A 14,820-nucleotide genomic window follows, 5' to 3' on the forward strand; every position below is an offset into this window, starting at 1 on the left:
CACGTCGTTTATTTTAAGATTGTGTCGTTAAAACTATTTTACACGGTGGTGAACTGAGAAACCTTGCCGTGTCAGATCCATTAGACGACGATTATATTTTAAGAGATGACGTATAAATTCTGTAATACGGCTCTCAATTATTTGGAAAAGACGTTGTTTGTTAGTACAATGTCGTCAGTTAAATATATGCGTCATAAGTAATGACCCAAACATCTATTTCCACGTCATCATTAATAGAAAATCGAAGTGGAAAATTCATTTCACGACGGTTGTTGAAAAGATACTGACGTAGTAGGAGTCAATAACGTCGTCGATTATGTATTTAAAGACGTCATATTTTTATTTGTCGTGAAAGGTATATTGAGAGCCGTATGTATGTATATCTTGCAGCCATGTTCTGTTAATATATGTCATATATTTCTTTTTTAATGACGTTTTTTGTTAGAATTGGTCGTCTATTCTCATCCTCGACTGTTTTTTTATCTCTTTTTCCATTACAAAGACGTCGGTTATTATTTGTTAATGACGTTGTTTGTTTTAACAACGACGGTGATTTAGCGTCGTGGTTTGACACCCAAATAGATGTCGGTCGATTCCACGACGGTTTGAAAACCGAATACACGACGGTGAATTCCCGTCGTCTTTATCCTTTTTTGTAGTAGTGAAGAAAAGAGATCATGTTGCTATGGATCAGGAATTGAACATTTTGGATAGAAAATTTTGTAAACCAATTGAACCTTAAACCCTTAAGAGCATCTACAATCATGCTCTCTATTTTTCAATTAAAATATAGCTAACAACACATAAAAGCTATTTTAGGAGCTCTCTATATAAAATTTGAACTACAATCATACTCCATAGTTTAGGGAGTCATAAATACTATAATTATTTTTTGATTCAATATAATTGGTCCATCTCTATTAAAAAAATAATATAAATATAGTTAGTATCAATTAAAAGTTTAAAATATGCATAAAACAAAGCATCATTAAATTATAGGGAGTCACTAGAAGTCCTTTATCTTTCCTCAGATTTAGGAGCTCCTAGAGGTTTCCCTATTTTAAGAGGTGGATAGAGAGCATGGTTGGAGTTGTAGTTTTCCAATTCCTCCTTAAAATTTGTCTAAGGATGTGGTTTAGGGAGCCCATTGTGAATGCTCTAAGAGTGTTCATGTTTTGGTCATTTTAATTTCCTTTTTTTTTTTTGGTAAAATATCACAAGGTGTCCCCACACCCAAAGGGTTGGATTAAGCCCCACTCGGGGTTCGGCTTATCCCTAGCCACAAAGTGCTCCCTATCAATTCGAACCCCGCCATTGAAACACCAATTAGTTCTTCAGCTGAAGATGACAGTTTGCCAACCGCATCACTCCTTGTGGCTGCCATTTTAATTTCCTTTGGTACATTGAACAAATTGGAAGTCTTGAATGGTGCCAGTCAACACTTTTTGTTGGTCTTACTGGACTTCAAAACTCTGCAGTATTTTATGCTCTAAGCAGTCTAAGAAATACACTATAGGGTTTAAACTATTTAAGATGAACCCTCACGGGTTGGCCCAGTGGTAAGGGCGTTTCCCAGGCCCTATGTAAACGGGAGATCCTAGGTTCGATTCCTGCCACAGCCACAGAATCAAGCGATGAGGGCTGGACGGGTGAAATTCCCTATAGCCTCTCCGGGTCCAGGAAGGGGTGGATGGCCGTGGCTTGCCACCAACTGTCCCCTTTAAAAAATAAAAATATAAATAATAAAAAATAATAAATAATAAAAAAAAACTATTTAAGATGCTACGTGAGTCGACCTTTGTTCACCTTGATCATCCAACCAACATGTAAATAAGATAGCTTTAATACAAATTTATAAATAAACCCAATCCTAGATATGAATTTATAAAAAAAATTCAACACTATTTATAACATAGAAACACACCCAAAATCAACCCAAAAATCAACAATTGTATATTTTTTTGGTGTGTTTATTATCAATGAGTTTTGAGTGGTTTTGGGTGTGTTTATAAAGTGTTTTTCATGTTGGGCTTTTTTATAATTTCAGCCCCTATTTTGAGTGTATTGGTGAAACTCTCTAATTTTAATCTAAATGCAGAGAGCTTAAGGTACAGTTGCTAGGCAGGACTTTTGAGAAATCAGATGTCTTCAATAACACTTACATTAATGTTATCTGCTAAATTATACTTCTGGGCTTTGTGATATTGGGCTTGACGAAGAGTAAAAGGTATGTGGGGGGTTGCATAAATTGAAATCTTTATGATTTGATAATTCCATGTTTCCTGGCCAAAAATAAAAAAAAACGCTGCATTTTCTATAAAGACGCTTTTTAGTGGTCACCAAAACTTTCATTGATCGCACTTTTATCAAACAGCAGAAAAGTCTTACACTGAAGTATTAAACGAAAAAAAAAATGAAATATTGTCAAATATTGGTGTTTACTCCAAAAGTGTTAGTGTGGGCTTCGACGCTCATTTATGTTATCCAAGACAAATGGGCCAAACTAAGCTTCAATGATCTCGGAGTATGGTTATAAGCGTGCCACTATTGGTATCTGGTGTCTTAAGAAATCTTAACTTCTAATGAATCTATTGTACTCATAATGAGAACTTGCTTGAATTGGTTCTTTTATATGCCTTGATTGATAAGGACTTCAATATTTCACTTGTGCAATTCGAAAACTAAACAAATAGACTAGTACAAGAGCGATTGGATTGAAATTGTAATTGATACTACTAATCAAACTATGTCCGAATGGACATTACGAAAAGTCTTATATTGACTGGCTATTAGAAAGTAGCTACGCATCAATCTTTGATGAAATTAAGCATAGAAAATATAACTTCAGAATGATGAAAAGTTAGTGAAAAATCTAGCAGCTTGAGCGAGGTTTAGTCAAGTTTTGGACGTAATTTATGCAGAGCACTCAAAACCCACGTGATTTTGGAGACCCCTTTTATGATTTAGCCCTATACCTACGTGACCACTATTGACTTCTTTGATGGTTGAAAATGGTTTGCCCCTAGGTGAATAAGTTTTAAATTTTGTTTTATTAAAGGTCAATGAGTAAGCCCCTGGTATGCATGATTAATGTGATTTACATTTACGTTTTTGCCCCCGCTATATAAACCCCACCCCCACCGTCACCCATTGCTGCCACCGTTCCCGCCACCCACTGATGACACTTAACCACTCATGCTATGCCTTACTTTGTACTTATGCCTAGTTTTTCTAGTCTTTATATTACACAAATGATCATTTTCTATTATCAAATTAAGAACTCTTATGATTTAACCTTTCTTCTGTGCAGGTTCACGGAAACAATTGGCCGTAGGTGAGTATATATGATAAATAGAAAATACCAGAAGTTTCGATCTTTGTTTTCTTTCACAAATCACTGAAATGCATATAACTTGAACAATTTTTCCATATATAGGCATTGCGGTTGCTGTTCCATCATCATCATAATCATTTTTTTTTACCATATGCATAACAAGGAAAAGAATATTGGCCTTCTTCAAGAAAGATAAAAGTTTGAATTTGATGTTGAGGCACTTATTAGGAACTATGGATCGTTTACTCCAAAGAGGTATAGTAGTTATGCAAATGTCAAGAAAATGACAAACTCGTTCAAAGATAAAATAGGTAAAGGTGGATATGGAACCGTGTACAATGGCAGGCTACCAGATGGCCTTCTCGTGGCGGTAAAAGTCCTAAGCGAGTCGAAGGGTAACGGGGAAGAATTTATTAATGAAGTTGCTAGCATTGGTAGAACTTCCCACGTCAACATAGTCACTCTTTCTGGATTCTGTTATGAGAGGGACAAAAGGGCTTTGATTTACGAGTTCATGCCTAATGGATCTCTGGATAATTTCATACATAAGTACGGTTCTAAACTGGCAAATTGTCTCTTAGAATGGAAAACACTATCTGAAATTGCAGTTTGCATTGCACGAGGACTAGAATACTTACATCGTGGATGTAACACGAGAATTCTGCATTTTGACATAAAGCCACAGAACATCTGATTTTGGCCTGGCCAAATTATGCAAAACGAAGGAGAGTATTGTGTCGATGTTAGGCACAAGAGGAACTGCAGGATACAAACCAGAAGTGTTTAGTCGGAACTTTGGAGGCGTCTCTCACAAATCTGATGTTTACAGCTACGGGATGTTGGTTCTTGAAATGGTTGGAGCAAGAAAGAACTTGGATTCAGGAGTGTCTGATACGAGTGAAATGTTTCCACATTGTGTTTATAAAGATCTAGAGCTAGATAAGGATGATATTGTTTTTGGCGCTATATCTGAGTAGGAAAAAGAAGTAGCAAGAAAGATGGTATTAGTAAGTCTGGTGCATTCAGACCAATCCTTCTGATCGGCCATCAATGACCCAAGTTGTAGAGATGTTGGAAGGACCCCTTCATTCCTTGCAAATCGCACCGAAGCCTTTCTTGTTTTCTCCTACAATAGCTGCAGAAGACTCTGTGACCACATCCCAACCATCTGAAACAGAATAAAGGCAATTAGCTTCATCAGCAGATCTTCATTAATTAGGAAATTCCAGCTGATTTGTAAGAAATTTGGCTTGGGAAAATGAAACAGCTTTCATTACCCGAAATGAGAATGTAAACTCTTTTTTTTTTTTAATTAATTCAATTTTTTTTGTTTTTTCAATGGTTAAATATTTCGTAAAGCATATTTGTTCTAAAATAACCTAGGCTAAGATGTGGTTCATTGATTAGAAGTCAAAAGTGCAAATACACTCGCACAATCTTTCTATCCAAGCCCCTAGTGAAACGCCTACGCAGCTCAAGACAAGAAAGACCAAAACATCTTTGCTTTGACCTACTTAGCCAAAAAGAGGGAAACACGTAGACTTCAATTTATGTCCTCTATTGGAATTTGTCTCCTTTAATCCTGATTTGAAACCAAATTAAATCAAAGATTCAAAGTTACCTATACAGAAATTCAGAAATTGCAAGAGGAGAAGTGCAAAAAATTCTATACCACCTTAGCAGTGTGGACCCCATGAATTTGAATTGTTGAAGGAATATTTGTAATGGACTTCACAAGTTTTCAATTAGAATTGGTGACAGATAATAATCAATGTACAGTTGTGATGATTCAGTAGTGAAAAGTCTTCTAAACAACAGAAAAGTTTCACCTATAAGTCTTATAAATTTATCCTTCTGTAGGTTTTCTTTTATTGGGGTTGGGCCTTGTTAAGTGGCCAAAAATTGTATTATTATATCTATCATAATGTGAAAATCTTCTATGCCATTCATTGAATATTTCGAAGTCTTCTATGCCCCAAAAAACACGACTCATCCTTAATCATCACGACCTGTGAATTTCCTAGTTGTAATCCTGTGCTTCCCTTTTTCTATTTTTCACACGTATTGGTTTGTCACTTATCCTGAGCCTTCCCAGCAATTATGCACTCCCTACGGCTTCAATCTGTGGTTCCTTTGCTTTTGATCACTTACTTTCTTTCGATCAACGCTGAGTCGAGTCTAAGCCAGGATGATCTACCATATGCAAACTGCGGCGAAGATATTAACTGCGGTGGCATCAGACTCTCGTACCCGTTTCGGGGAGTAAACCGAGCTAATTACTGTGGTCCGCCAGGGTTCGATGCGGAATGCCTAGATAATGTCCCCATGATCAGCATATCGAGTATCAACTACAGAATTCTTAAAACCAACTATAGTGCTCCCTCTGTTACAGTTGCCAGGCAGGACTATTGGGAAACTATCTGTCCTCAGACTTATGTCAACACCAACATCAACTTCTCTCTGTTTGATTATACTTCTGGGCCTTGATAAACCTGACCTTTACTATGGGTGTGCAAGTATAAATACCCCGGGCTTAACTCTAATTCCCAACCTGCGATACAAACAACGACAATGTTACGTATGTCGTGGAAGTCTCCCATTTGATCCTGTCGCCAACGGTACCTGTAAAAATTGGGTCAGTATTCTGCTTTTACGACAGCTGCTCTGGCTCTAGAGGCCAATCGAACAACTATCGAGGAAGTGGTAGATGGGGGCTTTGAATTGGGATTGCAGATCGATAATATTCAATGCACCAATTGTGTGGAATCAGGAGGGAAGTGTGGGCTTAACACGAAAAATGGTGGATTCAGTTGCTTTTGCCTCGATCAGACCTATGCAACCGTATGTAAGGCAACTGCACCCGGAGCAGAAGGTATGTCTGTCCCTTGTCATTCTCTTATAAATTACAGAATTGAATTCCAGGATTGGTGGCATACACAGCTTTTTATTACATCCTAGACAGCTACCTAGGTGTGTGTCATTAGGCTTGTCTGTTAAAAACCCGGGTCAGAAATCGGGAATTGTGTGCAGAAACAAAAAACAGAAACTACTGAACTTGACATAAACAAGAAAAGAGATCATGTTGCTACGAATTTCAGAAATTGAACATTTTGTATAGAAAATTTTGTAAAACTTTTAAACCCTTAAGAGTGTTACCCAATTCAAGTTATGAGGAGCAACATTGGAACAAAAATGATTTAAAAAATAAATAAATAAAAAGATTACTTCATAAAATATTAAAAAAGGAATATTAAATGAAAAAAAATTTAGGGGAACGGGAGGCTATTCCATCTCAGGACCAGGGCATACTAAGGTCTCTTTGAGGACTTACAAAGGTGGTCTTAGCCCCTTTTTTTGTTTTTACAGATTACCTACTAAGAGGCATTTTCGGCAGCGGGATTCGAACCTTGGCCTTAGCAAAGATAAGAACCTTTACAAAGTCAACCAATGCTTGTTGGCATTATAGGGTTCTTATTGATTCTATACTAATAAATTAATTAATATTTAATAATAAGGTTTTAGAAAAAGAAAAAACAGATGGAATGTTGTCAAATTATAAGCATTTGGCAACAATTTGACTCGATTGAGTAAAATTAGCGACACAATGACCAAATTTAAGGCAAATAAGCAAATGACAAAAAAGGTAGTTTTTGTTGATCAAATCCAGAAAGATATATCGATTAACATTTGTCGATAGTCTTATTTTAATGAAACAAGTATTTTGTTGCAGGTTTGGCTGTTGGTGGATTTTCCGTGATAATAATCATTCTTTGTATTATTTTATGCATATTGTGGAAGCAAAATGTCCGAAAATCGCCTCCACACATATCAAGAAAAAGAACGGTCTTATTCGTCAAGAAAGATAAGAGGGATGAGTTTGATGTTGAGGCATTTATAAGGAACTATGGATCGCTTACTCCAAAGCGGTATACCTTTGCAAATGTCAAGAAAATGACAGACTCTTTCAGAGAGAGACTAGGTAAAGGTGGATATGGAACTCGTCACAAAGGCAAGCACCTGATGGGCTTCTGGTGGCGGTCAAAGTCCTAAGCGAGTCCAAGGGTAATGGAGAAGACTTTGTTAATGAAGTTGCTAGCATTGGTAGAACCTCCCATGTCAACATAGTCACTCTTTTGGATTCACATTAGGGGGACAAAAGAGCTTTGATTTATGAGTTCATGCCTAATGGATCTCTGGATAATTTCATACATAAGCACGGATCTGAAATGGCAAATTTTCGATTAGAATGGAAAACGCTATCTGAAATTGCAGTTGGTATTGCTCGAGAACTAGAATACTTACACGGTGGATGTAACACAAGAATTTTGCATTTTGACATAAAGCCACAGAACATTCTTCTCGACAAAGATTTTCGCCCAAAAATCTCTGATTTTGGCCTTGCTAAATTATGCAAAACGAAGGACAGTATTGTATCGATGATGGGCACAAGAGGGACTGCAGGATACATTGCACCAGAAGTGTTTAGTCGGAACTTTGGAGGAGTGTCTCACAAATCTGATGTTTACAGCTACGGGATGTTGGTTCTTGAAATGGTTGGGGCAAGAAAGAATTTGGATTCGGGAGTGTCTCATACGAGTGAAATGTTTCCACATTACATTTATAAAGATCTAGAGCTAGACAAGGATGAGAATGTTTTTGGGGCAATCACAGAGGAGGAAAAAGAAATAGCAAGAAAGATGGTATTAATAAGTCTCTGGTGCATTCAGACCAATCCTTCTGATCGGCCATCAATGACCAAAGTTGTAGAGATGTTGGAAGGACCCCTTCATTCCTTGCAAATTGCACCCAAGCCTTTCTTATTTTTTCCTACAATAGCTGCAGAAGACTTGGCACTGGAATATTGATAGAGGAAAAATAAATATACATAGAATAATACCTTTATCAGGACCTCTTCCCTAATTGTCATGCCTATGTTTCACCTCTTTTTTGTCCCCTAGATCACTCCGACTTTAGCCTAAAAATAGTTGCAGTCCCTTGTACTTCAATCTCTGACAGATTATCAACACAAATCTTTACCGATTATCAATTCCCGAGGGGAATTTTATTGTTTACAGCAACTATCTCATTTATAAATGCATGAACAATTGTCTAATAGAGGGATACGAAAGAGAGAGAGCAATCTAATGAAATTAGATTCATCAGATCTTTCTCTTCTAAATCTTCTATTCTAAATGGTTCTTTGTCAGGCACGTACCCAGGCCCGTCTAACTAGGCTATAACCCGACAAAAATATGGAAAAATAGTCTACATCCCAACTGCACATCAACTAAGTGCGCTTTTCCATTAGGCCATCAAATTTTTATTATCTATATTTTACTTATAGGAATCTTATGCTAGTAGCTCACCCACATCCATCCTTGCAACTATGGAATCTATTTATATAGAATCTGATATATAAAATCATAAACTCTTCTCATTCCAATTTTCCATCAAAAAATTTTGTTCAAAACATACCATGGACTAACAAGAGAGTCTGACATAGGCCACTTTGGACCACTATAAAGAACCCAAAAGAAAATAGACAAAAAAAAAAAACACAACTCCAAGTCCCGCAAAGAACAACCCACTACAATGTAAGACTGCAAAAGAAAAACTCCTATATATGCACACATAGTTCGATATACAAAACAACGTTTAGTGAGCATAAGAACATAGTCAGCAGAAGTACCAATACCAACTCCATGAGTCTATAAAGAACCCAAAAGAAGATAGACAAAACAAAGCACAACTCCAGGCCCAGCAAAGAATAACCTACCACACGCAGTACTATCAAAGAAAAACTCCCATGCAAACATAGTTCGATGTACAGATCGAGTGGTGATCGTTACCAATACCAACTCCATGAGTCTTAATCTAGAACCCTACCTAACACGGCAGGGGTGATCAAGATTGGCCTCTTCGTGTGACGAACTTCCAACAAAAGAGCATCATAATAGGAACGTTTATCGGATGCCAAGCCCACAAACGTTCCAGCAAACACATAAGGGGGAATTGGGAGAGCCCTCGAGGTTGGCCCCCGTCACCTTTTCAGCAAACTCGACGAAATATGGCTCAACAACAGTAAACGCTCTATCACCACCTGGATCCCAAATCCTCACCACAAAAGAATCCGAAGATATGGGAATAGAGATTGCAACCAACAACCCTATCCTCCATGTGGATCCCAAATCCTCACCACAAAAGAATCCGAAGTTATGGGAATAGAGATTGCAACCAACAACCCTATCCTCCAAAAATCATGCATAACACCGAGGATCCTAAAACGCACCAGATCCATTTGATCCAAGAACTCATAGAACCCAACCACCAATAAACTCCTAGCTGGCAGAACCAAAACCTCACAAAAATCCTTATCACAACCCTGACCACCGAGTCACCACGAATGCTAAAGACACAAAGCCACACAACCACGCAAGATTAGAGAACTACACACCAACGCAAAAACCAGACCAGACCACTAGCGAAGCACGAACCCTAAGAACACCACGACAGAATCACCACGCCAAACAGACCTCACCAAAAACCAGCAAACCAACTAAAATACGAACTCTAGGACACCATGACAGAACCACCAAGCCAAACAGTCTCGTCCGAAAACCCATGAGCAAGGTGATGAGCCACCCACCACAATCCCAAGCGGCCACAAAGAGAGACAATTTCCGAAGAACACACTGACGAAAGAGAAGAGCATGACAGGGGAGGATGATGACGTGTTGAGAGAAGAAGTTTGACAACTACGGCGGCCAAAGGGCATAACCTATATCCAAACCCTAACCCTAATGCTAGTCTCTCCTCACGAGCGAGAGAGAATCCAAAAGCCTTGGGAAAAACATACCTCTCTTATTATTCCTTTTTATTTATTTATTAATGTCTTACCAATTCCACTTAATTCTTATGGATTCTTATGTGGTAATTGATGATTTTACTCACTGTGAACTGTTCTGCACGCCTGCGCTGTGAAGCTAAGAATTGTAATCTCATTGATGCCATAGTCATACTCCTTGTATAACATGTAACAAGTCCAGAGGTGAACAAGTCTTCCAATCCTATGTGGAAAAAAAAACCTGAAATGCATAGATTTCAACCCTTTAGTAAAATCTGCATTCGTATATGATAAATGATAAAATAGAATACAATGGCAAACAAACAAAACAAAACAAAACAAAATAAAAATATAGCGGCAGATACCAGATCTTTAATTTCAATATACAATTCTAATTCTCCCTCCTTCCACCCTAAATACATTCATCATTATTGTCTTGCACTATTACTCTCTTTTTCTTTCTTTTTTATTTTTTACATTTTGATTTTACATGTGTCACAGTACACCATGGCTAATATGTACAACAATGAAATCCCTTGACCAGAAAACACTCTAGTACTTGCTTATTTAACAAATACTTGGAATACCTTATAGTTGGTGAAATTAGAAATAATATCACTCCTATTATATTATTGGCTCAATCTATTTTTACTGGATTAATGGAATCACAAATTCAACTATCCAAATAGAAAAAGAACTATCCAACTAAAGGAATTTAGGCATGTGTTAATGTTAAATTCGATATAACAATCCAGGTACAACAATATTCTTCTCATCTATGCGCTATCATGGGTAAGTAAATAATTACTGGATGTGTGTTGAACATGAAAAATTAAAAATGTATGCATAACAATGGTGTTATTTTGACCTTCATTTGCTCATTAATATCAAGAACGTCATATTTTTTATGCATAATTTCAATTAAAGAGAGGTCAATACTGCACTTCATACGTTAATCAGTTATCATCAAATCTGAATATTTGTAAAAGTATAAAAGAGTTACAGAGTTACCTTATGGATTTAGGGCGCACATTTGATATAGAGAGTTTATCAATGTCACTCAAAAGTCAAAACTAATTCTTTCCTTGGGAAAAATAATGTTCCACTTGATACATTGACTGGAATGAGAATAACGAGTGCTAGGACTGTCATTGGAACAAAAATCTTCAAGCTACAAGTACAAAGCGAAAAAAAATAGTTTAGTTATGATTATGCCCAAGATAGTAAGCATCTACTTATGTGTGCTAATTCGTTGTTACCTGCAATCTGAGGTAGCATCAGCAATGGAGTCAAAATAACTCTAGTTAAATATAGTCATCCTTCTAGACAACAGGATTTGTCTTGGCCTCTTTTAATCTTCTCTGGTGCAGGTGCATGCGAAATTAACTGAAAGAAGATTCAAAGTCATTTCCTTGGGAAAAGCCATTGAATTCAAACACTGTTTGTCTCAAGCAAACAAAAAGAATATGTACATTTACAGAAACATAATAACTTCACTTTCCATATCTGAGTTCTATTTCTGGCTTTCTTAGCTCCACGGAGAGAAAAATGAAACTTTGTTGCCTGTGTTTGTTTCTCCTTCGCTCTATTGCAAATGTCCTCCCCTCTCTGTCTGCTGGCTATGATAAGCAATACCTAAACTGCAGTAAAACATTTTGGTGCTCAGGAATAGATGACAATGACATAGGATATCCATTCTGGGGTCTCCACCGGCCAGAGTACTGCGGCCACCCTGCATTTGAACTAGAATGCAAAACCGATGGCCCTGAGATCTCAATCATGTCACAACGTTACCAGATTTTTGGAATCAACAACATGACAGACTCTCAAAGTTGCCTTTGCAGATTTGTGGAACAATACTTGTCCAGCAGGCATTGTTGTCAATACTACTCTGGATTGCAGATTTCTGGTGCTATATGTCGATGACATACTTTTGGCTACGAATGACCATAATTTACTGAAGGACACCAAGAAACTACTTTCAAATAACTTTGAGATGAAGGATTTGGGAGAAGCTGCTTTTGTGTTGGGCATTGAGATTCAGAGAGACCGAGCTCGAGGTCTTCTAGGCCTATCACAGAAAACATAACATTAGCTAAAGGAGATTTAAAGGAGCATTGCCCAAGAATAAAGAAGAAGAAGATGAGATGAGGAATAAGTCATACGCTTCTCTAGTTGGAAGCATTATGTATGCACAAGGCGCATACATGTACTCCAGCCTTGCAGTGCATTAGCAAGATGGGGAGATTTTAGTTAAATCCAGGAATGCAACATTGGATAGCTGGAAAGAAGGTTCTGAGGTACCTACAGAGAACAAAGACTTATATGTTGATTTACAGATGCACGTTTCGAGTTCAACCATGTTTTCAGAATACATAGCTTGCTATGAAGCCACTTCTCATGCAATATGGCTAAGGAATTTTATTAAAGACATTACGGTGATAGACTTGATTTCTAGACCAATACAGATGTATAATGACAACATTGCAGTTGTTTTTCACTGCATGAACAACAGGATGTTGTCCGAACTTCAGCATATTGACAGAAAGTATTTGATAGTGAGGGAGAAGGTAGCGGACAAACTAGTCAAGTTTGATCATATTAGAACTCAAGATATGATTGCAAATCCGTTCACAAAGTTTTTGCCTTCAGAAGCTTTTCTGAGACATGTTGAGAGCATGGGACTTTTCCTAGCTTTGATGCTGCAATCTAGTGGCAGTCTTATTCCCATTATGATATTTTACTAGTTTGTCTGTTTTGTTTATTTTGCTGTCTTCTGGATTGAGGGATTTGCATTTAAGGATGTTAATTTGGTTGATAGTTTTATTTAAATAAATTCTTCCATTTTGACTATTTAGTTGTTTAAACTTATTATGCAACTTTGTTTATGCATGTGAGTTTATGGTCTCTTTTGAGATACTATTGTTTTTAATAACATTGCGGATTGACTCTTGCTAAGTCGTAAAGGGGTGCTTGTACTGAAATGCATAAAGTTTCACACTAAGGGTCAGTACATATTCAGGTTCACATTGTAGGTGCTTCATGTGTTTTGAGATTGCATCGTGTGATTATAGATGACATGTTTTAATAGAGAGCAGCGCTTTTCTATAGTTCGTTTTGTTTAATCACTTTTCACGGTAGCTTGAGGGGAAGGACTTAACTGTTTAAACTCATGGCCAATAAAGATTATTAAACCTCTCAGAATATAGAAGCTTAGTGTTCTAGTGCTTGATCTAGTGGGAGAATGTTATGTTTTCCTATTTAGATCGGTGCACTAGATACCAAGTCATATCAGGTTTAATAACAGTTTAAATTAAGTTGTATCTTGAGACCCAAAACCCAATGAAATAAGGAAGGGTTTTGAGGCCTATTAAGGGGTCCTATTATATTTCCATTTATGTTGAACCAATTATACTTAAAGATAAGTTTCATCCAACCAAAATATTACATCTGTAAAATAAAACTTAAACTAGCAGGAATTTATAATTCAACACAATATTGATAGAGAAAAAACAAATATGCATAAAACAATACCTTTATCGGGACTGTTGGTAATTTTTAACAACAATATTAAAACCTAACAAGTGCACAAATCATATGATAGTATAGTAAGCAAGCAAGGGTCGATCCCACATAGATTGTGATCTAAAGAGATTTTTATCAATGTCACACAATGCAAACTTACACAATTAAACACGAAAACAAAATAAAGATTGAAACCACAATGACTTCCACACACACGCCAACACCAAGGGGGTTTAGATTTGATTTTGTAAATAAAACAAACACGGGAAAGAAAACAAAACAAAATTTAAATTAGAGTTTAAGAGAAATTGGTTTAAAATCAATCAAGAACAATAGCTAGGATTCACTATCCACCTCCAAACAATCAATCAATCCATAAACAACAATAGATAATCAATTTCTAGCAAGCATATGATGACGACACTCACAACAAATCGTGGAATTTGACTCGAGTTGTATGATTCCCTCTTAAGTGTATGTAAAGTGTATGTCATTTACATCAATACGTATATTCTTAATTGAAATCTAGTATGACATTTACTCAAATTAACAATCAAGAATCCATTAAGATCGAATAGAATATGAGTGTCACAAAAACCCTAAAACATATCATTTGTTATTAGGAATTCAAGAATCGATTTCTCATAACTAGTTCTTAACCCAATTATTCTTTGCAAACAATATGGCAATTGACCTATGTTCTACAACAATTTAATTCCAATACTTGCTTCCAAGTTAGCTACTCAAAGAAACAAAATATCAGAATTCACATAACATAGAGAAACCGAAATCATCACGCTTGTAGAAACTGAAAATCCATTCAAACTTGTTTATAAAATTGAATCATGTTTAGGGCTTCAAGATTAAGCCCTAACTAACAAGAAATCATTTACTCATGTTCTTGGATGAACTCAAAAATAAATACATAAGAACTGAAAATTAAAATAAGGAAGGAAAAGAAAGAACTTGTTACAGCTTTCTCTTGTGCAGGTTAACTCTTAGGACGTGAATTCTTTGTTGGGGGCCTTGGCAGCCTTTTATATCACTTATATCAGAGTTCTAAACCCTAAGATTGACTGAAAATTCGGCCAAGAAGTCTTGGTAAACAAGGAATCCA

General features: G+C 36.7%; 1 long non-coding RNA gene and 2 pseudogenes across 1 annotated transcript; 2 read left to right on the forward strand and 1 right to left on the reverse strand.

Moving 5' to 3' along the window:
• The first annotated feature begins 3,617 nt into the window (after positions 1-3,617).
• On the forward strand, positions 3,618-4,516 carry LOC148920611 (PR5-like receptor kinase pseudogene; annotated as a pseudogene).
• A 755-nt stretch (positions 4,517-5,271) lies between these two features.
• Positions 5,272-8,406, forward strand: LOC148920612 (LEAF RUST 10 DISEASE-RESISTANCE LOCUS RECEPTOR-LIKE PROTEIN KINASE-like 2.7; annotated as a pseudogene).
• Positions 8,407-8,748: 342 nt separating this feature from the next.
• On the reverse strand, positions 8,749-12,072 carry LOC148920613 (uncharacterized). The gene is made up of 3 exons (XR_016127030.1): positions 11,438-12,072; positions 11,190-11,349; positions 8,749-10,419 (listed from the first exon to the last, which is right to left on the reverse strand). It is a non-coding gene; the product is annotated as an uncharacterized LOC148920613 (long non-coding RNA).
• Between the last annotated feature and the right edge of the window lie 2,748 nt (positions 12,073-14,820).

This window comes from Prunus mume, linkage group LG1 (genome assembly GCF_029339155.1).
Source record: "Prunus mume cultivar Tortuosa linkage group LG1, ASM2933915v1, whole genome shotgun sequence".
In the NCBI taxonomy this organism is placed as follows: Eukaryota; Viridiplantae; Streptophyta; class Magnoliopsida; order Rosales; family Rosaceae; genus Prunus; species Prunus mume.